Source organism: Caretta caretta, chromosome 2 (genome assembly GCF_965140235.1).
Source record: "Caretta caretta isolate rCarCar2 chromosome 2, rCarCar1.hap1, whole genome shotgun sequence".
NCBI classification, from domain to species: Eukaryota; Metazoa; Chordata; order Testudines; family Cheloniidae; genus Caretta; species Caretta caretta.
This window is the reverse complement of record NC_134207.1, coordinates 142,364,522-142,391,833: the sequence shown is the minus strand read 5'-3', so window position 1 is coordinate 142,391,833 and position 27,312 is coordinate 142,364,522. Positions and strand designations below refer to the sequence as shown.

General features: G+C 43.3%; 1 protein-coding gene and 1 long non-coding RNA gene across 2 annotated transcripts in view; one reads left to right on the top strand and one right to left on the bottom strand.

The window, feature by feature from the left end:
- Positions 1–18,930, bottom strand: part of SEMA5A (semaphorin 5A) — a 657,104-nt gene extending 638,174 nt beyond the window's left edge. The window contains exon 1 of the mRNA XM_048839567.2: positions 18,506–18,930. The gene's annotated coding sequence lies outside the window, so the exon portion shown is untranslated. The remainder of the gene's footprint in view (positions 1–18,505) is intronic.
- A 239-nt stretch (positions 18,931–19,169) lies between these two features.
- LOC142071115 (uncharacterized) overlaps positions 19,170–27,312 on the top strand; it is a 92,515-nt gene continuing 84,372 nt past the window's right edge. The window contains exon 1 of the long non-coding RNA XR_012667095.1: positions 19,170–19,564. This is a non-coding gene — a long non-coding RNA (uncharacterized LOC142071115). The remainder of the gene's footprint in view (positions 19,565–27,312) is intronic.

The window sequence follows — 27,312 nt, the reverse complement described above, 5'->3', positions numbered from 1 at the left end:
AGGAGCTTACTCCTTGCACCCCTCAAAAACAGGGGTCAGGACTTGTGAGGAGCTAAAGGTGGCTTAAGGTGAGCTACAGGTAATGAGGGCAACCTGAAGGGGATGCACTGGCTGGGCAGGAGAAAACCAGGGGAGGGGGTTGCTACTGTTTGGCCCATGTCCCCTCTATCACCTTCTGTCACCTCCATTCTGTTCCCAGACAATAAGCAGGCTCCACTCCCTTCAGAAGCTCTTCTTCCACTAGTATTCCTTATCCCCAACAGCTCTTGTCACCCCCAACAGTTCTCCCTGCTTCTCGCCCAATAGTCCCTGTCCCCTGCATCCCACTGTCTTGCCTCCAATAGCTCCTCTTTGCTCCCAATTACTGCCATACTTCCCCTGTTGGGGCACAGACGCTGACACTGCAGCTGTCTTACTCTGCTGGGCTCCAGATGGCTGGGAACAGCAGGAGTAGACAGCCAGAGAGACCACCTGCAGCTGCCCCGGTAATGGGCAGGCTGACTACAGCCCTAACCGTCTTGCCTACCCAGACAGAGTCCAGCTAAATGCTGGACATTTAGCCAGGTCTCTGAGAACGCATGGAGTGACCTCCATGTGTGAGATACATGATACTTGGCAGGTCTTCCAGTTGCTAACGTAAGGCCACTTCTGCATATGAATAACATTTTTTTGATAGGTTTCAGAGTAGCAGCCGTGTTAGTCTGCTACTAATCCGCAAAAAGAAAAGGAGTACTTGTGGCACCTTAGAGATTAACAAATTTATTTGAGCATAAGCTTTCATGAGCTACAGCTCACTTCATCGGATGCCTTCAGTGGAAAATACAGTGGAGAGATTTATATACACAGAGAACATGAAAAATGGGTGTTATCATACACACTGTAACGAGAGTTTCAGAGTAACAGCCGTGTTAGGCTGTATTCGCAAAAAGAAAAGAAGTACTTGTGGCACCTTAGAGACTAACCAATTTATCTGAGCATAAGCTTTCGTGAGCTACAGCTGATGAAGTGAGCTGTAGCTCACGAAAGCTTATGCTCAAATAAATTGGTTAGTCTCTAAGGTGCCACAAGTACTCCTTTTCTTCTTACTGTAAGGGGAGTAATCATGTAAGGTGAGCTATTACCCGGGGGGGAGGGGAGGGAGAATCTTTTGTAATGATAATCAAGGTGGGCCATTTCCAGCAGTTAACAAGAACGTCTGAGGAACAGTGGTGGGGGGGGGGAATAGTTTTACTTTGTGTAATGACCCATCCACTCCCAGTCTTTATTCAAGCCTAAGTTAATTGTATCCAGTTTGCAAATTAATTCCAATTTGATAGTTGCCATCTTGGCTGGCATACTGGGGATTGCAAGCTAAAATGCATGAGTCTCTACAGCTTGAACTAAAGCATCAAGGACATCTACGTGGGACTGCAATAGCAACTGACTCACGTCCTCTGTGCCTCACCAGTGAGTTACCTTTACACATGTGCGAGGTGCCACAAAGGTCACTGAGATTATTCATGTACATCAAATTTTCAGAATGAAGGTCAGAAAGTATGCTTATCACCAAGCTGTAAACATTAGTCTTCCTACTGCCACATGCCAAAATATTAACAGTCTGTCTCCCACTTCAACAAATAATTGTTTTAGACAATGCTTAAGACCATTTAACATAGTGTAGGACTGTCCTGACCTTCCTTATTTCGGGAATCATGCTGCACCTTGCACCTTTAAAGGAACTAAGTCTAATCATTATATAACAAAACAGAGAAAATCTGATTTTTTTCTTCAGGATTTATATACAGTGTATATTTATGCTCAATGGAGTTTTATCTGGTTTTATTGCTACATTACATTGCCACATTAAAATATAGGCAACAAATCATAGAATCATAGAATATCAGGGTTGGAAGGGACCCCTGAAGGTCATCTAGTCCAACCCCCTGCTCGAAGCAGGACCAATTCCCAGTTAAATCATCCCAGCCAGGGCTTTGTCAAGCCTGACCTTAAAAACCTCTAAGGAAGGAGATTCTACCACCTCCCTGTAACGCATTCCAGTGTTTCACCACCCTCCTAGTGAAAAAGTTTTTCCTAATATCCAATCTAAACCTCCCCCACTGCAACTTGAGACCATTACTCCTCGTTCTGTCATCTGCTACCATTGAGAACAGTCTAGAGCCATCCTCTTTGGAACCCCCTTTCAGGTAGTTGAAAGCAGCTATCAAATCCCCCCTCTTTCTTCTCTTCTGCAGGCTAAACAATCCCAGCTCCCTCAGCCTCTCCTCATAAGTCACGTGTTCTAGACCCCTAATCATTTTTGTTGCCCTTCGCTGGACTCTCTCCAATTTATCCACATCCTTCTTGTAGTGTGGGGCCCAAAACTGGACACAGTACTCCAGATGAGGCCTCACCAATGTCGAATAGAGGGGGAACGATCACGTCCCTCGATCTGTTCGCTATGCCCCTACTTATACATCCCAAAATGCCATTGGCCTTCTTGGCAACAAGGGCACACTGCTGACTCATATCCAGCTTCTCGTCCACTGTCACCCCTAGGTCCTTTTCCGCAGAACTGCTGCCTAGCCATTCGGTCCCTAGTCTGTAGCGGTGCATTGGATTCTTCCATCCTAAGTGCAGGACCCTGCATTTATCCTTATTATCTAATCCTGTAGAATATTTTCCCTTTCTATACAATTTAACTGAAAAATTCCTGCAATGTACAAAAATTTAAACTTTTAACTGAATAAATCTTTTTAATTCCAGCCAACCACACTACAGCTTGCAAATTAATTATTTCTTTTCACACACTGGTTACCGCATGTAAGATTTTCATCAGTGCTGGCAACCCAAAATCAGTTTGGCCCTATTCCTAAATCCAGAGTCAGTTTAGAAAACTCTATGAGCCGGAAATGTGCTGCATGTGCTTTTATTGTTCAACACTATGCAGTAATGTCATTACATAATTACAGAAGGGATAGCATTGTAACATCATGAAATCTGAGACACAACTTTTAAAAAAAAAAAATTGTGCCTATAAAGTTAATACAAGACTAAGTCTGCTGATTAAAATAAAATATAGAATGTGGGGAAGCCTCAACCACTTTTTGGTATTTTTCTTATATTAATTTAATTCAATTAGTTAATCTATGCTATGCTATATTTCCTATATTTCCATAACATACTAGACCCTGCTTTTGCTCTAGATGCAGATTCCTTCTTTGCAGACTTGTACCATACATGTTGCCTTTTAAAGCGACTTATAAGACCAGTGAAAGGAGTTGATTTAAATTGTATTTACTTTATTCATTTTCCTCAGCTCCAAGGTACACCTACTCCATCCTTCCCCACAACCCAGCTCACCAGAATAAGGTTAATAACTTTATAAATTTTAGATACTATACATAATCAATATTTGATGCTAACATTTCTTTGTTCTTCAGAAAGATGAACTTTTTAGAACACAAAATGAAACCATCAAAAACAATAGTTATCTCCATTTCAATTCACTTTTGGAGGTTGCTTTGTGCTTCAGCTGCTGGACTGAGACTGATTTCTCCTTCCCTTTAAACTGACTTGTCTATCCTTCCCCAACCAGTGTCAGTTACCAGAAAGGGGTCATGCCAGCAGTGTAGCCAAAAACAAAAAGGGTCAACAGATCAGCCAATATTATTACAATTACCATTATTTAGTGAACTGGAGAAATTGTGGAAAAAATATTTGTGAATATTCATTGGAATTTGAAAGTGAAATTAAATTTGTATTTGTAATTAGCACTGGGTAAATAATGAAAGAAATGTTCATCAATATCTCACTTAAGTTTTGGAAGTTTTTATAAAAATTAGTGACTGTATTTTTCAATGAATATGTTCATGAATTATTTTATAGATTAACAGATTTTAAGGCCAGAGGGGACCATTACGATCACCTAGCACAGGCCATACAACCCTCACCCAGTAATTTCTGCTTCAAGCCTGAATTTCTGTTTGAGCTATAAAACATCTTTGTCCCTCTCCAGTTATTATAATTTTACACACATTTCTAAAGCATGTACCACCCTAATAAGTTCCACATCTTAATATTAATTAATATAATTATCCATCTAACCCCATACCCCAAAACTGAAAGTTTTATCCTTGGGATGCATTCAGTTTCCATTTGCTAGAAACCTTCAAATCTGAGGAAATTAGTTGGTGTTCCTCACTTTAGATCACAATATATTATATATAACACGAGGGGTCTTACTGTTTAAGCCCTGATCCTACACAAATATGTGCACATGCTTAACTTTATGCATTGATTAGTTGCATTGGGGAATCACTCTTCTTCATACAGAGACCCATATTCATTTATGAAAATGGACATGTATGTGTAAACAAGAGCATTCACTGTTTATTAATCATTTTTTATAAATTGTGCTGAGGTTTCAAAAGTTTTAGCTAGGAAATAAGAGAGCAGAAACAATACAATATGACTTAGATGACCGATCACATAATCAAAATGAACTATTCACAAACATTCCGTGAGGCAATGTCTTCCAAAGCGTGGAGGAACGGGAGGGGAAGGACAAAGGATTAGTTGGGAAGAAGAGGGTGATATACATATTTCTCAACTGTCCAGAGAAATATGAGTCTTCAGGCTCATATTTCATTTTCTAAAAAGTAAGTCTCCAACAACTATAGTGTTTATGAAAACCTTCAAATTGTCTGCCAGTGTTTGCAGAGAGCCTGAAACAAAAACTCGGAGGGGTGAACTGCCCTATTCATTTCAAATGGTGATAATTCAGATGCCAATTATAATACTTTCAACTTCAACATTATTAACTCTTGCACTGCTCATCAAAACTTATAGGAATGAAAAGCAGGGGTGCCATTGGGGGTGGGAAAGGAGCACGGATGGGGCCAAGCCCCCCTGCTCCCGACAAAGTTGCTAAAATTTTGTCCCCTGGCTGATAATGCTGCAGCAGCCTCAGAGGCAGCGCAGTGCCTAGCCGGCAAGTCTCCCCTGCCACCCATAGAGAATGGCAATGTGGAGGAGTTCGGGCTGCTACTGAAAATAGCTGATGGGGATGGCATTGCCTCTCTGGGATCCCCCATATGTTGCCTGTGGAAGAAGGGGGACGCCAAGGACTCAGAGTGGCGCTGGGGCACCATGGGAGAGGGGGGTACTGAGGTGCTGGCTCTGGGGCTCTGTGTGGAAGGGGGTACCAGGAATCTGGCTCTAGGGGTGCCATAGAGGGGTGCCGAGGAGCTGGTCTGGGTGCACCGTGGGGAAGGTGGTGCTGAGGAGCTGGCTCTGGGGCACCATGGGAGAGGGGGGTGTGGAGGTGCTGGCTCTATGGGGGAGGGGGTGCCAGGAATCTGGCTCTAGGGGCACCATGCGGGGGTGCTGCGGAGCTGGTTTGGGCTGTACTGTGGGGGAGGAGGCTGCAGAGGAGCTGGCTCTGGGTGCGCCGTGGAGAGGATGGTGCCAAGGAGCTAGCTCTGAGGCACCATGGGAGAGGGGGGTGCTGAGGTGCTGGCTCTGGGGCTCTATGCGGGGGAAGGAGTGCCAGGAATCTGGCTCTAGGGGTGCCATAGGGGGGTGCGAAGGAGCTGGTTCTGGGTGCACCGTGGGGAGGAGGGTGCTGAGGAGCTGGCTCTGGGGGTGATGGTTAGGGGAGGGAGCAGTGGTGGCCTGGGGAAGAGCATTGCTACTACCAGGTCTTTTTTACTGCATAGTCTGCACAGGTCCCACCCAGGAGCCCAAACTCTGCCACCATCTCCTAGTAATGCCTGAGGTGTCTCAGGGCAGGACTGGGCTGGCTCAGTCCCAGGCATCTGGCCCAAATGAAGGGCCCAGCCCAGCTGCTAGGGGGTGTTAGCAAGGAGTGGGGGGGAGGAGGGTGGTGCAGAAAAGCTTTCAGTTGTTTGGGGGACACTTATGGTGACCACCTTTTCAAAATGCAAAAACAGGACACATGCAGGTGCCCTCTCCCCTGCCCACCACTCCGTGGCCCTGCCCCTTCTCCTCCTCTTACCCCTGAGGGCCCACCCCTGGCCAAGCCAGAAGCTGCAACTGGGTAGTGGTCAGAGCCACTCAGGAAGCCCAGGCAGCTGTGGGGAGCCCCAGACCCTCCACCTGCCCTGGGCAGGGTGCTCAAGAGCAGCCCCCGGCCTGTAGGAGGGACTCCCCACAGTGGTCCGGGCTCTCTGGGTGGCTCTTACTAATGCCCAGCTCCAGCTTCTGGCCAGGGGCGGGGCTTCAGGGGGAAGAGAAGGAGAAGGGGGGCCAGACTAAGGCCCACTTTAGCCCCCCAAAGAGGAAGAGGCTGGTGTCGCTCCTGAGCCTTGGGCAGGCATGGAGCGGCACTGCAGGGAATCCAGAACAAATGCTGTCCCAGAGTCTGTCAGCCCGGGACTAGGACTTGAAATATATATTTTGGGACTGTCCTGTCTAATTTAGGGTGGGTGGTCACCTTAGGGACACTGCGGTAGGGTGAAATCAATTTGTGTAAATTATCTAGCAATACTAACAAATACATTTATAGAAATTAGAAACAGTTCACAAATGAATCACAACAATGGGCTAAATTAATCAGATAATTTACTTTCAAAGGATAATTTAATCAGCTCTCTGTGAGGTCATGGGATTCTCATATTTCCAGGTATTGTATAAAATACAATATCCCATGTCTACACAAAAAGCTAGAAACTTGTTTTAACTGTCTGAAGGGACAGTTGTGATATATAACCTCTACCACTTGACCTAAAGGAAGAAACTTATCAGCAGTCAGCTATAAAAAGACCCTTATGTGTCTACCATGCAAACAGCCTATATAACAGGCAACATACTCACACATGCATTTAGTGCACAATCATGCTCCTGCTAAAGTCATTCTAAAAACCTCCCATATCAAGATTGGAAGACAAAGAAACAGTAGACACAAATCAACTGTCAAATCGGAGTAAGTTTTTAATTGCCTGTAGCTTAATAACAATTAGATTACTTTTCTTCAAACTCTAATGTACAATCTCCTTTGCCTTCATATGAAATTTGGAAATTTTCAAGATGAAGAATTTTCCAAGCCAAAGTTATAAATAGAAGAGCAAAAATGGGACTTTATAAAGGAAGCTAGTTGCAACCTTAACTGTAGACAGGTTGCTGCCTCTCCATAATTTTGAGCAAAGAAAGTTCATCTGTATCCAATATTATCAGACATATAGATGAACATAATCTGTTGAGAAAGAGTCAATATGGTTTTAGTAAAGGGAAATCATGCCTCACCAATCTACTAGAATTCTTTGGGGGGGGGTCAACAAGTATGTGGACAAAGGTGATCCAGTGGATATAGTGTATTAGATTTTCAGAAAGCCTTTGACAAGGTCCCTCACCACAGGCTCTTAAGCAGAGTAAACTGTCAGAGGATAAAGAGGGAAGGTGCTCTCATGGATTGGTAACTGGTTAAAAGATAGGAAACAAAGGGTAGGTAAAAATGGTCAGTTTTCAGAATGGAGAGAGGCAAACAGTGGTGTCCCCCAGGGGTCTGTTCTGGGACCAGTCCTATTCAACATATTCATAAATGATCTGGAAAAAGGGGTAAACAGTGAAGTAGCAAAATTTGCAGATGATACAAAATTACTCAAGATAGTTAAGACCCAGGTAGACTGCAAAGAGCTACAAAAGGATCTCTCAGAACTGGGTGACGGGGAAACAAAATGTCAGACGAAATTCAATGTTAATAAATGCAAAGTAATGTACATTGGAAACCATAATCCCAACTATACATATAAAATGATGGGGTCTCAATTAGCTGTTACCACTCAAGAAAGAGATCTTGGAGTCATTGTGGATAGTTCTCTGAAAACATCCACTCAATGTGCAGCGCCAGTCAAAAAAGCAAACAGAATGCTGGGAATAATTAAGAAAGAGATAGATAATAGGGCAGAAAATCTATGGTACGCCCACATCTTGAATACTGCATTCAGATGTGGTTGCCCCATCTCAAAAAAGATATATTGGAGTTGGAAAAGGTTCAGAAAAGGGCAACAATAATGATTAGGGGGTATGGAATGGCTTCCATATGAGGAGAGATTAATAAGACTGGGACTTTTCAGCTTGGAAAAAAGACTCATAGACTCATAGATATTAAGGTCAGAAGGAACCACTATGATCATCTAGTCTGATCTCCTGCACAATGCAGGCCACAGAATCTCACCCACCCACTCCTGCAATAAACCTCTCACCTATGTCTGAGCTATTGAAGTCCTCAAATCATGGTTTAAAGACTTCAAGGTGCAGAGAATCCTTCAGCAAGTGACGCATGCCCCAAGACGACTAAGGGGGGATATGATTGAGGTCAATAAAATCAAGACTGGTGTAGGGAAAGTAGATAAGGAAGTGTTGTTTACTACCTCTCATAACACAAGATCTAGGGGGTTACCAAATGAAATTAATAGGCAGCAGTTTTAAAAGAAATAAAAGGAAGTATTTCTTCACACAACGCACAGTCAACCTGGGGAACTCCTTGCCAGAGGATGTTGTGAAGGCCAAGACCATAACAGGGTTCAATAAAGAACTAGATAAATTCATGGAGGATAGGTCTATCAATGGCTATTAGCCAGGATGGGCAGGAATGATTTCCCTAGCCTCTGTTTGCCAGAAGCTGGGAATGAGTGACAGGGGATGGATCACTTGATGATTACCTGTTCTGTTCATTCCCTCTGGGGCACCTGGCACTGGCCACTGTCGGAAGAAAGGTTTCAGAGTGGTAGCCATGTTAGTCTAACAGCAAAAACAACAAGGAGTTATTGTGGCACCTTACAGACTAACACATTTATTTGAGCATAAGCTCTAGCCCACAAAAGCTTATGCCCAAATAAATTTGTCAGTCACTAAGGTGCCACAAGGACTTCTTGTTGTTTTTGTCAGCAGACAGGATATTGGTCTAGATGGACCTTTGGTCTGACCCAGTAAGGCCATTCTTATGTTCTTATCCATCCAGAGATTTTTATAAATTCAAAGTTAAAAAACAGACAAACCCACACAAAAACCCATTACTCCAAACTTAAAGGCTTGATATCTCTTCTCTTCCAGTTATTGACCACATTTATCCTGCAGCTGATAAAAACATAAAATGGGGAAAGCATGAGATCCAGACTGTACAGGTTGGTGTTCACAGAATTAAAAGCACTTCTAAACCTCAGAACAAGAAGTGTGGGCCCGAGCCAAGGAGAAAAACAATGAGACCAATAAACCAGAAAACATGGTGAATCTATTAGGAAATCCAGGCAAAACTGCATGGATTCTGGCCTAGTTCTGTGAGGGCTTAACTCCTTCATGCAGACCTCTGGGTTTACTGCACATTGGCAGTGTGGCTCTGGCCCTGGCATCTACATCATAATCCCTCTTTCAAAAGAGGCTGTAAACTGCACTCTGCAGATGGGAGCAGATCGTCCAGTGGCTGCTTCCCAGCTCCTTGGTCTTCCCACCTAAGAACATACCTATAACTAAACTCTAAATCCCATGGATCTTGAGTGGAAGGCATTTCACAGTGTCAGGAGGCAGAAAACAGCCTTCTTCATTTACAATCTTCTTCATTCATCCTCATAATTCTTCCAGAACAATCCACATCATGATTTCAGTTACTCAGAACATATAAACTAGAAAACTAAAGAACTGTCAAAGGAAACCATTAGTTTATTGACTGTGTAGAACAATGCAACTGCCATTTCACCCTGTAGAATACTGACCACAACCTTCAACCATTATATTTTTCTTCATCCACTTGTTATTATTAACCTCTTTTCTAGAAATGTACCCCCTAAATCAGGAGCATCCAAATTTTGTCAACCCAAAAGTCATATGGACAACTTCCCATGAGCCACCTTTCTTTATCCTCTGCGCTTGGGATTTTAAAAAGTGCTCATCACTGGCCTATTGAAGTATATGAGTGACTTCAACAAGAACAGCATTATGCCAACACTGAGTGCTTTTGAAAATGGCAACACAAATATACATGATTCTTATTGAAAAATAAATGTATACAACTTTAATATTCACTTATACTTATGTCATCCTGTGTAGAATTCACCAGCAATAGAAAATATCAAATATTTCAGAGTCATTAGTGTGGGCCAGAAGTCTGAGTCTCTAACATATTAGAAAAATTTAATTCCACACTGTATCTCCTTACCCAAGGCTGTTTACATAGGCCTTACAGTCAAGTACAATATGCTAATAAATAATAATGTATTTGATTGGGGGTGAACCTGGTTCTAATTAGAGACCAAGTTCCAGCTTAGCTCTCACTCTCCATTTAGTGAGAATTGACACAATTTGTTTTGTAAACACACTTTTTAAACTGTGTTTTTTTAAACACGGGTTACAATATGACCCTGTCTCTTCTGGCTGATCAAAACATTTTAGAACCCAGTTCACTCACAATCAGGTAAAGCTTCAGAAAGGGCCTTAGATATAATGAAATGGAGGGCAGCAATTTTAGCACTCTTTAGATCACAATTTGTGTACCAATTCAAACAAAAGCTGACGTAACGACAATATGCAATAGTTACCTATTTAACACACAGTAAAGATTTCAAACACTGTAAACCAGAGATCGGCAACCTTTGGCACATGGCCCGCCAGGGTAAGCCCCCTGGCGGGCCAGGCCCATTTGTTTACCTACTGCGTCTGCAGGTTTGACCGATCGCGGCTCCCAATGGCCGCAGTTTGTCGCTCCCGACCAATAGGGGCTGCAGAAAGCAGCGCAAGTCGAGGGATGTTCCAGCTGCTGCTTTCCGCAGCCTCCATTGGCCTGGAGCGGCAAACTGAAGCCAGTGGGAGCCGCGATCAGCCAAACCTGTGGATGAGGCAGGTAAACAAACTGGCCCAGCCCACCAGGGGGCTTACTTTGGCGGGTCGTGTGCCAAAGGTTGCTGATCCCTGCTGTCAACTATATTCTGAGGACACAGCTACTTCATGAATGCCTTTCAAGTGATTTATTCACTACACTTATTTTATTACTTTATTTAATAACTATGCAAACCGTGATAGTTCTTCTTCCAACTGTTAATGGAATTCTAAATCCTTAGGTTCCTGTATACATTGTTTGTAAATTAGTGATTTTAGAAATAGGAAGTGGGAAACAGCAATATGTAAAGGACTTGTCTCTATTCTGTTTTACAAAAGTTGTGTAGTAGTTAATAGATAGTTTGAAAATGGGAGTGCATCTCATACTTTACAGCAAAATTGAAACTTTATGAGATAAATCATTTTCATATTTTTTCCTTCAAAACTATTTAAGTTAATTTACATTGTGATTAGAAAGAGTTTGGACTGTACTCTCCAGCAACCACACACCACACAACAAAAACACTAACCCAGGAACCTATCCTTGCAACAAAGCCCAATACCAACTCTGTCCACATATTATTCAAGTGACACCATCATAGGACCTAATCAGATTAGCCATGCCATCAGGGGCTCGTTCACCTGCACATCTACCAATGTGATTTATGCCATCATGTGCCACCAATGCCCCTCTGCCAGGTACATTGGCCAAACCGGACAGTCTCTATGCAAAAGAATAAATGGACACAAATCTGACATCAGGAATCATAACAATCAAAAACCGGTAGGAGAACACTTCAACCTCTCTGGCCTCTCAGTAAAAGATTTAACGGTGGCAATTTTGCAACAGAAAAGCTTCAAAAACAGATTCCAATGAGACACTGCTGAGCTTGAATTAATATGCAAACTAGATACCATTAACTTGGGTTTGAATAGAGACTGGGAGTGGCTGGGTCATTACACATATTGAATCTATGTCCTCATGTTAAGTATCCTCACACCTTCTTGTCAACTGTCTAAATGGGCCATCTTGATTACCACTACACAAGTTTTTTTCTCCTGCTGATAATAGCTCATCTTAATTAATTAACCTCTTACAGTTTGTATGGCAACTTCCACCTTCTCTGTATGTGTATATATATATATCTTTTTACTATATGTTCCATTCTATGCATCCGATGAAGTGGGCTGTAGCCCACGAAAGCTGATGCTCTAATACATTTGTTAGTCTCTAAGGTGCCACAAGTACTCCTGTTCCTTTAACAAGAGCTTGTTTTCCAAGAGTTTTCAGTGCTTTCCCAACAGAAGGTTAATTCCATTTCCAACATTTTACCACTAAACATAACTTCTCCTTTGAAGTTCCTTGGCTTTCTAATACACTGTGGAATGCAAGTGTAGATTTCTTACCACTAGAACTCTTTAGATAACCAAGATTAATTGTGTAACTACAACTAGCTACTATATTAGAGTATTCAATTTCTTTTCCTTATACTGCAATTGACTGTTTTTTATAAATGGTAAAACTCCCTAGATGTTAGATGATGGGTGGCAATACAAATTAGAAAATAAATATTACAATAAAGCCTATACTGGAAGAAAAATTTGCATTTTTTTCAAATGTTGAACAACAACAAAAAGAGGTGCTCTATCAAAACTGCAGATTGCTAGCAACAAAGTCTTAAAGATTTCAAACCTGCATTCCAATTACGTTTATAGTTGTTATTTCTGCCACATGCAATAGTTAGCCTCTACCTGGCTAATTCCCCCATAAAAACAAAGGGATGCGTTTAATTAGCAAGTTGCATTTCTTAAAAGGCTGTGTCTTATTTTCTGCATAAGACCCAACTTTACCTGCATAGTACAGTTCAAGCTGCAAGATTCATAAGATTTCTGGAGGGATTCAAAATAGCAGACTGCCACCTGTCTTTTGCAGGTTATTTATGCAATGCTGCAGGCTAGAAATTAAAACTAGCCTACCATGAACAGCTGACAAAAGGTGTATGTCACAGAGGGCTCAGTCTGAAATATGTTTGGATATGGTTGATAAAACACTCATTCTTTTAAGTCAGTTATAGTTTACAAAGACAAATTAGAAAGATAAAATGTATATGTACTGTATTTTACAACTTGGTTTCAAGAAGGAATGTGAAGTATAAGCCAGAGAAGGAGAAGAGGGAGAAAGGGACTGATTAAGCCAAATTAGACAATAATTTGGTGAAACAGCACTGACAGAGACTCAAATTATATATTTTTACAAATATTTTACGGAAAAAATATAAGAACTTCCTCAGTGATTCTTATTTTTAATTATCATACCAATTTATCTCAGTAACTATGGCAACAGTTTCAGAAAAAATGGTCAAAATATAACAATTGAGATGATATATCATAATTTTACAAGTTTCAGAGTAACAGCCGTGTTAGTCTGTATTCGCAAAAAGAAAAGGAGTACTTGTGGCACCTTAGAGACTAACCAATTTATTTGAGCATGAGCTTTCGTGAGCTACAGCTCACTTCATCGGATGCATACTGTGGAAACTGCAGAAGACATTATATACACAGAGACCATGAAACAATACCTCCTCCCACCCCACTCTCCTGCTGGTAATAGCTTATCTAAAGTGATCACTCTCCTTACAATGTGTATGATAATCAAGGTGGGACATTTCCAGCACAAATTCAGGTTTTCTCACCCTCTGCCCCCCCACACACAAACTCACTCTCCTGCTGGTAATGGCCCATCCAAAGTGACCACACTCCTTACAATGTGTATGAAAATCAAGGTGGGCCATTTCCAGCATAAATCCAGGTTTTCTCACTCCCCTCCCCGCCCCCCCCCCCCCCCCCAAAACACACACACACAAACTCACTCTCCTGCTGGTAATTTTACATAATTTTACAGTTCATATGTTATAATCAAGCTTCTTTTAAAAAATAGTAATAATATTATATTATACTACATTATATCATATTATACTATATAATAAATATGTACATATTTGGTACACTGAAACTCTTATCACAAAGTATTGAATAGTAGATATTGCTTCAGTTTAATTCATGTGATCGTAGACCACACACATATACTATGAGTGTAAATTAATGATACTCAGACCTCAGTGGTTCAGGAGCCAAATTAACGATCAACATTACCGAAAAGAGCCACAGTAGTGTGAATTCAGTGTTTCATTTACAATAGTACTATATATTCATATTTAAACAGTATGACGGGAAATGTGTATTAGTGTGTGTGTGTATACATATAGATAAAAAAAATTCTCACAGCAAAATGACTGACCAAGTATAATTATTTTATCAATTTCAACTGATTAATAACATAGAAAAAACATCCTAGTTGGTTAATAACTTAGATTGGTTAATAATTAAATCACACAGTGTTTTAATATCATGTGATGCAAAGAGCCACGCATTAAAGAACCACTTGCGGCTCGCGAGCCTCATTCTGACTATCACTGGTGTAATTCATCCAGTGGAAATCAGCATAGCTCCTCTGATGTTAGCTTTAAACATCACCATCAATGGAACTGTTCTCCCAGGTTTAAAATTGACCATGTATGTAGTATGAGGGACAATCTTCTTTCATTGAAATATTTTGCTTTCCACAATCAACTCTCTGTACAACTTTTTATGAGTGATGTACCCAAGTACTTGGATGCTAATATCTAAACTGTATTGTTAAATTTATTCACCTAAATTTGGGTTATTGCTGACTAGGTACTATATGTATCTTATGACTTTTAAAACAAACTTTGTATTTGTGGATAATCTAAGCACTATACCCATATGTACAAAAAGAAAAGGAGTACTTGTGGCACCTTAGAAACTAACCAATTTATTTGAGCATAAGCTTTCGTGAGCTACAGCTCACTTCATCAGATGCATACTGTGGAAAATACAGAAGATGTTTGTTTTTATACACACAAATCATGAAAAAATGGGTGTTTATCACTACAAAAGGTTTTCTCTCCCCCACCCTACTCTCCTGCTGGTAACAGCTTGATCACTTTACATAAGCTATTACCAGCAGGAGAGTGGGGTGGGGGGAGAGAAAACCTTTTGTAGTGATAAACATCTATTTTTTCATGATTTGTGTGTATAAAAACAAACATCTTCTGTATTTTCCACAGTATGCATCCGATGAAGTGAGCTGTAGCTCACGAAACCTTATGCTCAAATAAATTGGTTAGTCTCTAACGTGCCACAAGTACTCCTTTTCTTTTTGCGAATACAGACTAACACGGCTGTTACTCTGAAACCCATATGTACAGACACTCTTTTCTTAACCTGTGTATTATATAATTTTTTTAACATTAGCTTTAATAATATTTGAAGGATTAGAATCCAGTTGAAGATCTGACCTTGTATATCCAAGTAATTCTCCAATTCCATCTGTTGAATCCCTTACTGTAATTACAGGTTTCAGAGTAACAGCCGTGTTAGTCTGTATTCGCAAAAAGAAAAGGAGTACTTGTGGCACCTTAGAGACTAACCAATTTATTTGAGCATGAGCTTTCGTGAGCTAGAGCTCACTAAGTGAGCTCTAGCTCACGAAAGCTCATGCTCAAATAAATTGGTTAGTCTCTAAGGTGCCACAAGTACTCCTTTTCTTTTTACTGTAATTAGTTTCTAACGGATGAAGTGGAGTTGCTAAGATGTTTTTGTTGTATTCTTACTTATATTTTGTATATTTTATTTATTAAGAAGCAATGGTTTCTTTTACATTATTACTTAATTGCAACATCCTGATAACACAAAACACAATAATAATATAATTCTATATGACAGTAATAACAACAGACATAAAACTCTGTTACTACCCCATTTGGTTAAATATCTGATTAAACAAGCTTAAAACTATAGCTGTTATTCAACTACAGTGGTACATATTTGTGACAGTACAGGTCTATATGACTGCAAATTAGCTCAATGAACTTGACATATCCAAGGTTTTTGACTTTACAAGGTACACAGAAAACTGCTACTTGCACATATTTTACCAAACTGACAATGGGAGAAGATTTAAAACATGGTGTAGACTGTTGATATTAATACATTCAGCTTCTTCAAAACACTACGTGAAAACTTCCTAAAGGAAAAGTATAATTTAATGGCAAGAGTTTACATTTTCTAGTTCTGAACTATCTCTTGAACAGAAAAGTAAACTGCCACCTGTAAGAGCAAAGTCTTTGCTCTCTGTGGGAGTTTACGCAGCTATTCACCACTAACATGAGAAATGAGGTGATGCCATTAGAAAAAGTAATAAAAATATATTATCATCACCTACCCTAAAGAACACAGAAATTTGTCAAAATCTTTCATTTTACCCATGCAAGGACTGAGGAATACTCCAGCTGCTAGAGTTAAAATTGAAGTCCCATTTCCCTTATAAATCATGGAGCTTTTAACTGGGCTGAAAATTTTTGCTTAAGGCTGGAGTCTGGCATACAAGAACTCAGTCCAAGAATGTTTAGTGTTTGCTTTCCTTTACAAAATGTTGTTTATTTTAAAAAAATCTGTTCAACTATTTTTAACTATGTAAGTGTGCTCCTACAATCCTAAAAATAGCTACTGCTGCTTTTTTTCAGTTGTAATCTTTCAGGCTCCATACTCCATGCTGCCTTTGAATATCTATCTATCCATCCATCCATCCCTGAGCTGTTTACTGAATGAGCATGAACATTGCTTTTTTTTTCAATGAAAAATGTCATAAGGATTTTTAATATGTGAACTTGGTGTGCATGCTTGGCATCCGGATTAATATGAGAAACCATGACGGCTACCATCTCTCAGGGTAATAATCCATGCAAGAAGGATTTACACAACAGACCATGATGTCTCATTCAGTGTATTATTGACCATTAACTCAAAATGTACTCTTTAAAAGGTGTCAAAATACAGGTTTATACAACAGACTACTGTCATTTATCAAATTAAATAATAGATGCAGTACAAGTATATTAAAATTCATATACAGCAGCAACTAGTATTATTTGTAAATATCCAAGTATACATTTGTATAATATCCATTTGTATAATATCCAATAACTTTCCATGCTAGCTTCCCTTGCCCTCCACCCATTTCTTTTTGACTGTCATAAGAAGAAGATATACAATACATTGAAATAACAATAAAGAGGTGACAAAAAAATCCCCAGACATTTTTCTATATGTATATATATTCTATTCCAACCTGAGGCAGATGAAGGTGTTTACTTCAGGATCATTTACCTTAATCAGTTAAATTATAACTAAAATGTAAAATGGAGCAGAAGGTTGGGGTGGGACCTTTTGAATGTACTTGGAGAGGTTGAGGAGGGAAATATGATTAGCTTCTATCAGTTTTAAAGACATGGAGTTTTGCTGTTTGTTTTCATTGTCTTGGCTAAAGAGAAAATGAGTACTTGTGGCACCTTGGAGACTAACAAATTTATTTCGTTATGCTCAAATAAATTTGTTAGTCGCTAAGGTGCCACAAGTCCTCCTTTTCTTTTTGCGGATACAAACTAACAGGGCTGCTACTCTGAAACTTGGCTAAAGAGTTAACTCCTGTTTTGTAACAGCATTAAATGGACTCTCTGTTTGCCATCTCTTGTTTCTCTCCCTCTGAGGTATCTGTGCTAGATACTAAACAAGGTAGGTTCTGCTTAATGGGAACCAGTTGCGAGTTTTGCCCTCTGTCCCCCGTGATGGTGACCCCAAACTGCTCGCTGATTTCTCTAAAAAGTGGCTGGAGCATCCAGCCACCTCGAGCGGAGCCCTCCAGCGCCCCCTACCGGTACCAGACCACTATGGCAAAGAGTAAAGTCAGGCTCCCCACTCCAGAAACAAAATCACCAACACAACCTGGAGCCCGTAAAGCAAAGAGCAAAGGTGCACAGCCATAGGAAACACATTGGCAGGAGCTGCATCACACCTCAGCAAAGAGCCCTGTTTGCACTGGAACAGAGTATGTGCTCAGAACATGGAACGATGGGGGAGGGGGAACTCCGGAGCGTTACTGGGCATTGATGCAACATCCACCAACAGTTTTTCTGCCACTCTCCCCCTACTAGCCCTCTCTGGAGACCCTACAGCCCCCCTTTCCTCTGATCAGCACACGGTGCTCCCTTCACCCTAAATGCTGGATCGAGACTCACAACGAACAGAAATACAACAAGAAGGGGGGTGCGGTAGAGGTTCCCTGGGTTTAGGTGTTGAGCAAATTGCAGGTGCACCCTGTGACCCAATCATCCCCCCAAATAGGAACTCCCATCCCTTCCTAGCCCCCAGGACAGCTGCAGCCTATACCACAGAAAAAACATCACATCCCTTTAAAAACAGCCCCTCACTATGCTTGGTCACTTAGTCAAACCAAGTTTGATACACAGCTGCTGTGCAATCAAGTCTGTCCCCACAGCCCCTTCTCTGGCTCTTCAAATGGCAGAAGCTGGTGTCCTGCAGAGGGGAAGAACAACTCGAGAGAATTGGGGGGGCTGGGTAAGGGGGCTGGGGAGGTGACTTTTATCTTGAACGATGTTTAAGTTGCCAGCCCACCACAGTGATGTTCAGATCCCGCACGGGGGAGGGAAGCCAAGTCACAGAAATGTTTAGTGCTCCTCTCTCCCATCTCCCCCACCCCAGCACACTGTGGGCCACCAAGAAGTTGCAACTGGTTGAGCAGCTTTCAATGTTTACTCACCGCAGCAGAGAATTCATACCCTGAGGCTGCTTCTCGGAATCGGCTCGGATCAGAGCGAGCCGACAGACCCCAAACTAAAGCACAACAAATCCCAGCACGCAGCAGAGGCAGAGTGAGGAGCGGCTCCGCAGGTGATGCGCCAGCCCGGCCCCCTAGCGCTTCAGGGCTCAGGGGGGCTCCAGGTCCGTCTGGGCGCCCCCGGAAGGGGATGGCAAGAGCCAGAGGCACACAGCTGGGTCAGGCAGGGGAGAGGCGGCCCTCCGCCGGGCAGTCCCTGGGAGGAGGGGGGTGAATACGCAGGGGGAAGCTGCCTATAAATCCAGAGCCGGGGGGGGCAGCATGTAAAGCGAGGAGAGGAATCCCCGAGGAGGCGCCTGGTGATCCCGCAGGAGGAGAAGGAGACCCGGACACCGGCCGCTGCTCTCCTCTCCTCTCGCTCGGCGGCGGCAGCAGCAGCCGCGATGCCTGTCTCCCGGGCTTCCCGGCGGCTTGGCAGCCCGCGGGCGGGCGGGGAGCTGTGCGAGAGCGCCCCGGCCACGGGGAGTCCGCGCGGGCGGGCGGAGAGCCGTGTGCCTGTGCCAGCGTCTCTCGCCGACTCCCCCTGCAGGCCTGGCTGGGAGCGGGGCTCCACTCTGCGCGGAGCCTCCCCCCGCGTGCACACGCCGCTTCTCGGGGCCAGGCAGGGGGTGAAACCAGAGCCCCGGCCGCCCGCTTCTCCCCCCGCCCCCGAGGCCCCCGGGCGGCGCACTCCCCTCCCTGCCCCAGCCGGTCCCGGGCCCGCCGCGCGCAGCCAGCCCCGCAGACACTGCCCCCCTGCAGGCGGCGGTAGAGCGCGCTCCCCTCGCTCTGCCCTTCCCCAAAGCCCGCGTGTGACAGGTCGCTCACCTCCCCGAGCCCGAGCGGGGCCTCCGCCCCCTTGTGGGCAGCGGCGGGCTGCTGAAAGGCTATTTTTAGGCCTCGGGCTAGAGCACTATAAAGGTCCCAGGGAGAGTGAGTGGGACAGTGAGACGTGGCACTGACTCTCCTGCGGGATAGACTCGCAGGCATCCTACTGCTCAGGTACGTGTGCGCTAGCGGAGTCTGCACGCTTGTTACGGTTTCGGTGCATGCCCTTTTTGTTACATGTATAAAACTAGTGCGCCCTGGTGTTTTTCTCTCACTCCGCATATTTTCTTGTTTTAACGTAAGGCCATCGAAGTTCACTCATCGCTTTTCCAGAAGCGTTGGCATGTTTCTATAAACCACAGTGCAAAGTAAACCACTTCTACCGTCTGCAAGACTGCCTCGGTTTAAAAGTGTAAAATGTGATTAAAGTTTCATATATAAAACAAAAGCATGGAACGGATCCAGCGAACAAGAGCCCTACAATATTAGACTCAATTAAAACAACTGTAATCAAAAGCTGCTTGCAATCCAAAATGGTAGGAATTCAAATCGCCTGAAACTCCGCAAGTTGAAACACCACTTTGCCTTACTTATATAAGAAACTCGCTCACGGGAAAGATTAATGAATATCAAAGTTCATGTTGATCAGAAATAATGTAAGTTCCCAAGCTTCAGCATTTTTACTGGCTGCTTATTGATATGAAACCCAATATAAAGATAAAAATGTTAAGGGCCAAACTCTGATTTCAGTTACATCTCTATAACCTGGACAGTTTCCTTTAACTACAATGAGGTTTGATTTAAGAGGCATCAGCTAAGATGTTTCATAGAGTGTGGCATTTTCCTCATAATTCCTTAATCTCAGGCAATGATATATTTAATATAAAAAAATTATCAAATTTTAAACTTGTCACGGAAACACTCACCCAATCAGATGTCATTTTTTTAAAAATAAAGCTTAATCATTTGGATGTATATTAAATTATAGATATATAAATATCCTGTATTCTGGTGCTTTCTGTAGATCTTCACCTCTTACATCAGCTTTAACTTTTAAACTCTGGAATATAGACTATTTTTTTTTGAATCTTTAAGAACAAAATCACAGGTATATTAACTTAGAAAAGTAGCCACTGTACATGCAAGTACTTCATCCAATAAAAATACCAATAGGATTGTTAATACTTAGAGTTTTATTAAGTTCCCAGAGCAGGGGTTTTCAACTTTTTTATTTCAGAACCACCCCTCTCTACCCCACCCCCATGCTATAAAAACTCTAGGGCCCATGGTGGGGGAGGGCTCTGGGCTGGGCAGGGTGGGGTCCCTCGGGCAGAAGTGTAGTATGACTTCTGTTGGGGGGCAGGGCAGGGGACAGTGGAGCTTGGGCCAGCTCCACATGGTAGGGTCTGGGGAGGGAGTGCCACCTCCACCCCTGACTCAGCTCAGCAGGCCACCCAGCCTGTCTGGGTTGGGGGGGAGGGGGAAACAAAAAATTATAACTCAAAGGTGGGGGGCTTAGCTCAGACAGTTTGAAAATCACTCAGGGTGCAAGCAGGAGGTAGCTAATGGGACAGGGTAGCTGGGACAGTGTGCAGGCAGGGGTAGTAGCTTAGGGTGCAGGGAGTGGGTGGCTAAGGGCTGTGTGCTAGGAGTCCCATCCCGCCCCCACTGTCACTGCTCCCTGAGGGCTCTGCAGGCCCCCAAGCCAGGTTCCCCCCCACCAGCTGTATGAGCAGTCAAAGGGGCTGGGAGCTGACGCGCAATTACAACCCCGGGCACCAGCAGGAGATGGGGAAACACCGCAGCTGCCTGCTCCATGGCACCAGTCAGAGCAGCACCTGCCCTGCACTGCCCGGCTCCAGCTTCCCACCCCCGACCTGGCCGGGGCAGGGCCTCAGGGGTGTGGGGAGAGGAGGAGATAGGGGAGTGTGAAGCTGCCCGTGGGAATGCCGAGTTCTCGGTAAGACACTGCAGTTTGGGGGGGCAATGCCTCCCCACCCCAACTCCACCCATGGGCTCAGGGCTTCTGCCCCACAGGGAGCACCAACGCCCGGGGCTCTGAGATTCAGCCCCACAGCTCCCAGATTTAGCCCCACAGAGGGCACCGGGGCCCTAGGATTCTGTTCCACGGCTCCTGGCTTCAGCCCCCTGGGTAGCGCCAGTGCTTGGGCTTCAGCTATGCAGCTCCCAGCTTCAGGTCTCAGGGCTCCAGGTTTCAGCTTCAGGGCCCCATAGCCCCCCTGAAAGGGCTCGCAGAAACCCAGGGGGCCACAGACCCCCAGTTGAGAACTGCTGCTATACACTATCCCATCTTTCTGACACTGTGTGTATTAAAGAATCTGTAAATACATGATGAAATGATAAAGAGTGACTTTCACAGCTGTTATAATCTTTTGTGTCAATGATTCTTAATAGAATGTTGCAATAGGAGATTCATAATGATTCCTCTGAAACAGAGATGATGCATGGGAGATAGGGTTGCCAGGTGTACAGATTTTGACCAGAACATCTGTGTAGGAGCAGGAGTGGGGACATGCTGCTGCTTCCCGGAGCTGCGCGGAGGCAGGGCAGGCAGGAAGCCTGCCTTAGCTGCTATGCGCCACCGACCAGACTTTTCACTGCCTGGTCAGCGGTGCTGACCAGAGCTGCCAGGTTTCCTTTTTGACCAGGCGTTCTGGTAGAAAACCGGACACCTGGCAACCCTAGTGCGGTGCCAGGACAGGCAGGGAGCCTGCCTTAGCCCTGCTGCACCGCTGACCGGAAGCTGCCCGAGGGAACCCCTGCCCCAGCCTTGAGCCCCCGCAAACCTGAAGCCCCCTCCTGCACCTAAAACCCCTCATCCCAGGCCCCACCCCAGAGCCTGCACCCCCAACCCAGAGCCCATACCCACTCCTGCACCCCAACCCGCAGCCCCCTCCCGCACTCCAAATCCCTCAGCCCCACCGCTCAGGCTGGAGCCCCCTCCTGCATCCTAAACCCCTCATCCCCAGCCCCACCCCACAGCCTGTACCCCCAGCCGGAGCCCTCACTCCCTCCTGCACCGCAACTCCCTGCCCCAGTCTGGAGCCCCCTCCTGCACCCTGAATCCTCATTTCTGGTCACACCCCAGAGCCTGCATCCCCAGTTAGATCCCCCACACATGCTGCAGCCCAGTGAAATTGAGTGAGGGTGGGGAAGAGCGAGCCACCAAGGTATGGGGAATGTAGTGAGCGGGGGGCAGGGTCTTGGGGAAGGGGTGGGGCTAGGGTGTTCAGTTTTATGTGATTAGAAAGTTGGCAACCCTAATGGGGGAGCATACGGGGTCATGTGCCCCTCCAGTTTTTGCTGCATGGCTTGTTCTGAGCATGCTCACGCGGACTGAGCATGCTCAGAAACACGGCTGAAGCTGGCTGCACACACTGTGCCCCCCCCCCCACTATTGGCAGGCAAATAATCCATTAGAGTTTTATCTCAGGTGTTTCATACCCATTCACTAAGGTGCCGATATAAGCCCACGGGAGAACAGTTCTAATAGTGACCAATTATTTTTCATTTTATTTTGTTTTAAGAAACCCACAATAAAAGACTCAATTAAAAAGCTACATGAAAGTGGCCATTATATTACTGTCTTAAAAGAGAACTACGAAATGTAAAGTTATTCTAGTCACTACATGTAATAACAGTTGAGTAAATCATTACAAAAAAATTCATGATTGGACAGGGTGATTTCCATATATATATATATATATATATTGCAATAAGCTCTTGAAAGGAGAGACTGTCTTTTCTATTCTTTGTGTGTACAATACCTAGTACAATGGGGCTGTAATCTCTGACTGGGGCCTCTAGGCGCTATCCAGTACAAAAAGTTGGGACTAGGAGGTGTTAGGGACTGGAACTGAGGAAGTCGATCTTCTGCCTGACTAGGGATGGTAGAGAGACAGACAAAGAAAGGACAGAAAGTGGATTTACCTAAGTCTGCCTGTGAGGAGTTCTATGCATGAGTAAATCTGTCTGTAGTGCTTTAAGGTTTAAAGAGATACTAGCACACTGTCAGAAAATGTAGGCCCAAGATTTAGATTCTCTAAGCAACAGAGGACAAGGGAGGAGGAGGATTTAACAAACATATTCAAACCTTTTTTTTTACTAATTGTTTACTTTGTGTTTTATTAAAACTTTATTAATATAGCACCCATTGGTATTGTGACCCAGGGATCCCTGGATGCTAATTGGTAGAGGGGGTCCATAGGGCTGTACAGGGATCCCCTGGATTGGATATCTGCATAATAATTCACCAAAGTGCCACATGTGAGGTCTCTACTGAGAGCAAGTAGCTTACAGTAGCTATTACTGTAGATAATATCTAAGGAGTTATGTCTCTTATAAGAAACTTAGCGGTGCCATAGGAGTTAGCAAAGAGAGCTGAAAACAGGGGAGTTTGAGTGGGAGTTTGTAAGCGGAGTATGGTGGAGGGTGTGTGTGGTTTTTTTGTTGGTTGTTTTTGGGTTTTCCTTCTTGACAGGAGCTTAGGGGGGAAGACTCTGACAGCTACAGAGGCAGCAGTGGTAGAGACCTGAAAAATGTAAGAGACAATGAAGATGACTGGATGTGGAAGCTGCGGGACATATATTATTTTGGAGTGCATACCCAAAAGGTGCTTCATTTGGATGAAGTGTCACCTGACAGATCTGATGGAAGAGAAGATCAAAGGTTTGGAGATGCAGCTAGAAACTGTGGTTGAGTTTAGAAGGGGTTTGAGCAGATGACGGAGGGAAGGAGAGAAGAGGCTGAAGGGAAACTTTAAGATTTGCAGATGCATGCCGGACCAGTGAACTGTGAGGATAGACTGCTGGATGAGGAAAGTGGCCAGTGGAAGCATGTGAGTACAAGAACAAGGCAGAGAAAAAGACCAACTAGCAAAGGAGAAATAGAGCTCAGGAAGAGGTTTGCTGAGCTGAAAAATGAAGGGGAGAGGCAGGCAGTAACAGAAGATGGGAGAGCAAGGAAGAAGAGAAAAGTGGTACTCCACAAGAAAAGGAGAAGAGACTTTGGAGATAGCCAGAGCTCGGAGCCCCAGGAGGATAGAGAATAGAGGATGATTCACAGAAGATTGCAAGTGAGAACAAAAGAGAAGAGGACTTGCAACCAGAAAGAACAGAAAGGGGAAGGCTGGAGAAGGGCACCAACAACAGGAAAAGACAGGTGTATGTGATGTGGGGACTTCCTAATAAGAAAAACAGACTGGTCTGTCACCAGAGATGATCTGGAGAACAGAATGGTGTGTAGTCTGCTGGGAGTTAAGATTACAGGATGTGGAACAGAGGCTGAAGAGGACCCTAATGGGAACAGGAAAGAATCCACTGATTGTCTTTCAAGTGGGAACAAATGATACTGCTAGATTTTCAGTGGGATGCATCAAGAAAGAATATGCCTGGGTGGAGAAGATGCTCAAAGAAATGGAGGCTCAGGTGATTTTCCATGAGATTCTACCAGTCCCTAGAGGAGAGCAGCAAAGGCAAAACAAGACTACGATGATCAACAGATGGCTCAATGGTGCTAATAAGGAGGGTTTGGGGTGTTCGACTACTGGGAGGCATTCACAGACAGAGAACTGTTCTCATGGGATGCACTCCTCCTTATAGTGGGGGACATAGTCTTCTGGGATGGAAGCTGGCATGACTGATTAAAAGAACTTTAAACTAGGAATTTGGGGGAGATGCTCAAATAATTTTCACGCCTGATTCTGGTATTGAGTAGGAAAAAAATCAAGTAAAAGAGGATACAGCAATGGAGAGAGGAACAATGGAGGATAGGAAAATGGAGAACAAGAGGAAAGATACTGCCAGTACCAATTACAGTAACAGGTAGGCAATGCTGGCAGTAAAATGACTGTACCTAATCAGGCGAGGAATCTAAGTGAAGCCAAGCAGAAACTACTAAAATGTCTGTACACCAATACAAGGAGACTGGGTTACAAAATAGAGAACTAGAACTATCAGTGCAGGAAGTTAAACCAGATATGATAGGGATAATGGAAACATGGTAGAGTAGTAGTCATGACTGGAATACAGGTATTGAAAGGTATGTGCTGTTCAAAAGAAGACAGAAATAAAGGTAGAGGTGGTGGAGTAGCCTTGTTTATTGATGACAAGGTAGATTTTAAAGAAATTAAAAGTGATGGAATGGATAAAATGGATTCTGTTTGAGTCAAAATCACTTTAGGGAAGAAATGTAACAGAAGCTCTACTGATATAGTGTTTGGGGTCTGTAGCAGACCCTCAAGATCCAATTTGGAATGGACAGAGACCGCTTTAATATTTTTAAATGAAAGAAATACTACTTGGAACTATGTGATTATCTGAGACTTCAATTTCTCAGCTACAGATGGAGGAAAGGGGCTACTAATAAAAGTAGGGCCCAGATATTCTTGAATATGATAGATGACAGATTTCTTCACCAAATAGCGACCCAACAAGAGGTTTAGATTTAGTACTGGTAAGTAGCAAGGACCTCACAGAAGAACCGATTGTAGAGGACAACCTTGGTGCAAGTGATCATGAGTTAATTCAGTTTAAACTAAATTAAATGGAAGGATAAACAAAAAATATAGATCTGCAACTAGGGTCCTTGATTTTAAAATGGCAAACCTTAAAAAATTAAAGGAATTAGTTAGGGAATTACACTGGGCTGAAGAACTAGAGGATCCGAAGTTGGAGGAGGCCTGGAATTAATTTAAGTCAAATTTTCAGAAACTATCTGAAGCCTGCATCCCAAGCAAGAGGAAAAAATTCATAGACAAAGGTTGCAGACCAAAATGGATGAACAAATATCTCAAAAAGGTATGCCTAAGTGGGTTACAACTGAAAATACCAGATTCAGGACAAACTGTTGAGAAATAAGGCAGACCCACCCGAAAACTGGTGGTTATTTTTTCATAAGATATACCAAACCAGCAACAAAAGTAAACTTCTGTCTCATCACATTGGCTAACAAGAAGTCAGAAATGCAGTCTCCTTTGGTATCTCAGACCTTGTTCCAACACCCAGACACTAGATTTAATAATGAATGATTATTTAAAACCAATTTAATCAAACAAAAGGTTCTTCTGATCCCAAAGGACCAGCCACATATTCAGGTCAACATATAACTTAGATCTTACCCAATAGTCACGCTGTTGCCATTGCCAATCCTTTAGTATATAATATCTAAAGGTTTATTTATAAGAGAAAAGAAAGATGTGAGTTAAAATTGGTTAAAGGAATCAAATACATACAAAAATTGCAAAGTTACTTGAAGCAGTGATGGAATAAACTGTTGTGATGGAATAAACTACATAATGTCTCTGGTTGCTTCCAAAAGACTGGAAGGTCCTTAGTCCCTTGGTTAGAATGCTCCCATTAGTATAAGTCCAAGTCCAGAGATCAGAGCAGGAAAGAGGCAAAATGGAGATGTTTCCAGGGCCTTTTATAGCTTCTGCCATGTGGAGGGAAACTCATTGTTCCAAGCAAAGCCCTTAGCACAGTTTGTGGAAAAGTACAGGTACACGATGGAGTCCTGTGTCACATGCCTTTGCATGCTTTGATGAATCATCGCAGGAGCCATTGCCCATATTCTGGCTGGAACATCTACAGGAAAATTCATCAGATGCGGATAAGCTTCTTCCATGGCCCATTGTGTTCACTGATGGGCTATCAACTTGAATACTCCATTCAAAATGTGTTGGCTAGACTGGATGTAAATTACCACAGGAGCAAACACATTTTAAATATAGGTACATAGTCAATATTCATAACTTCAGATACAAAAATGATACATGCATATAAACAGGATAATCATATTCAGCAACCCGTAACTTTTTCATTGACACCTTACATGACATACTTTGTACATGGTTTGTTGCAATTATATAACAGTGGTAGCAATAATAATCTACATAGTCATAT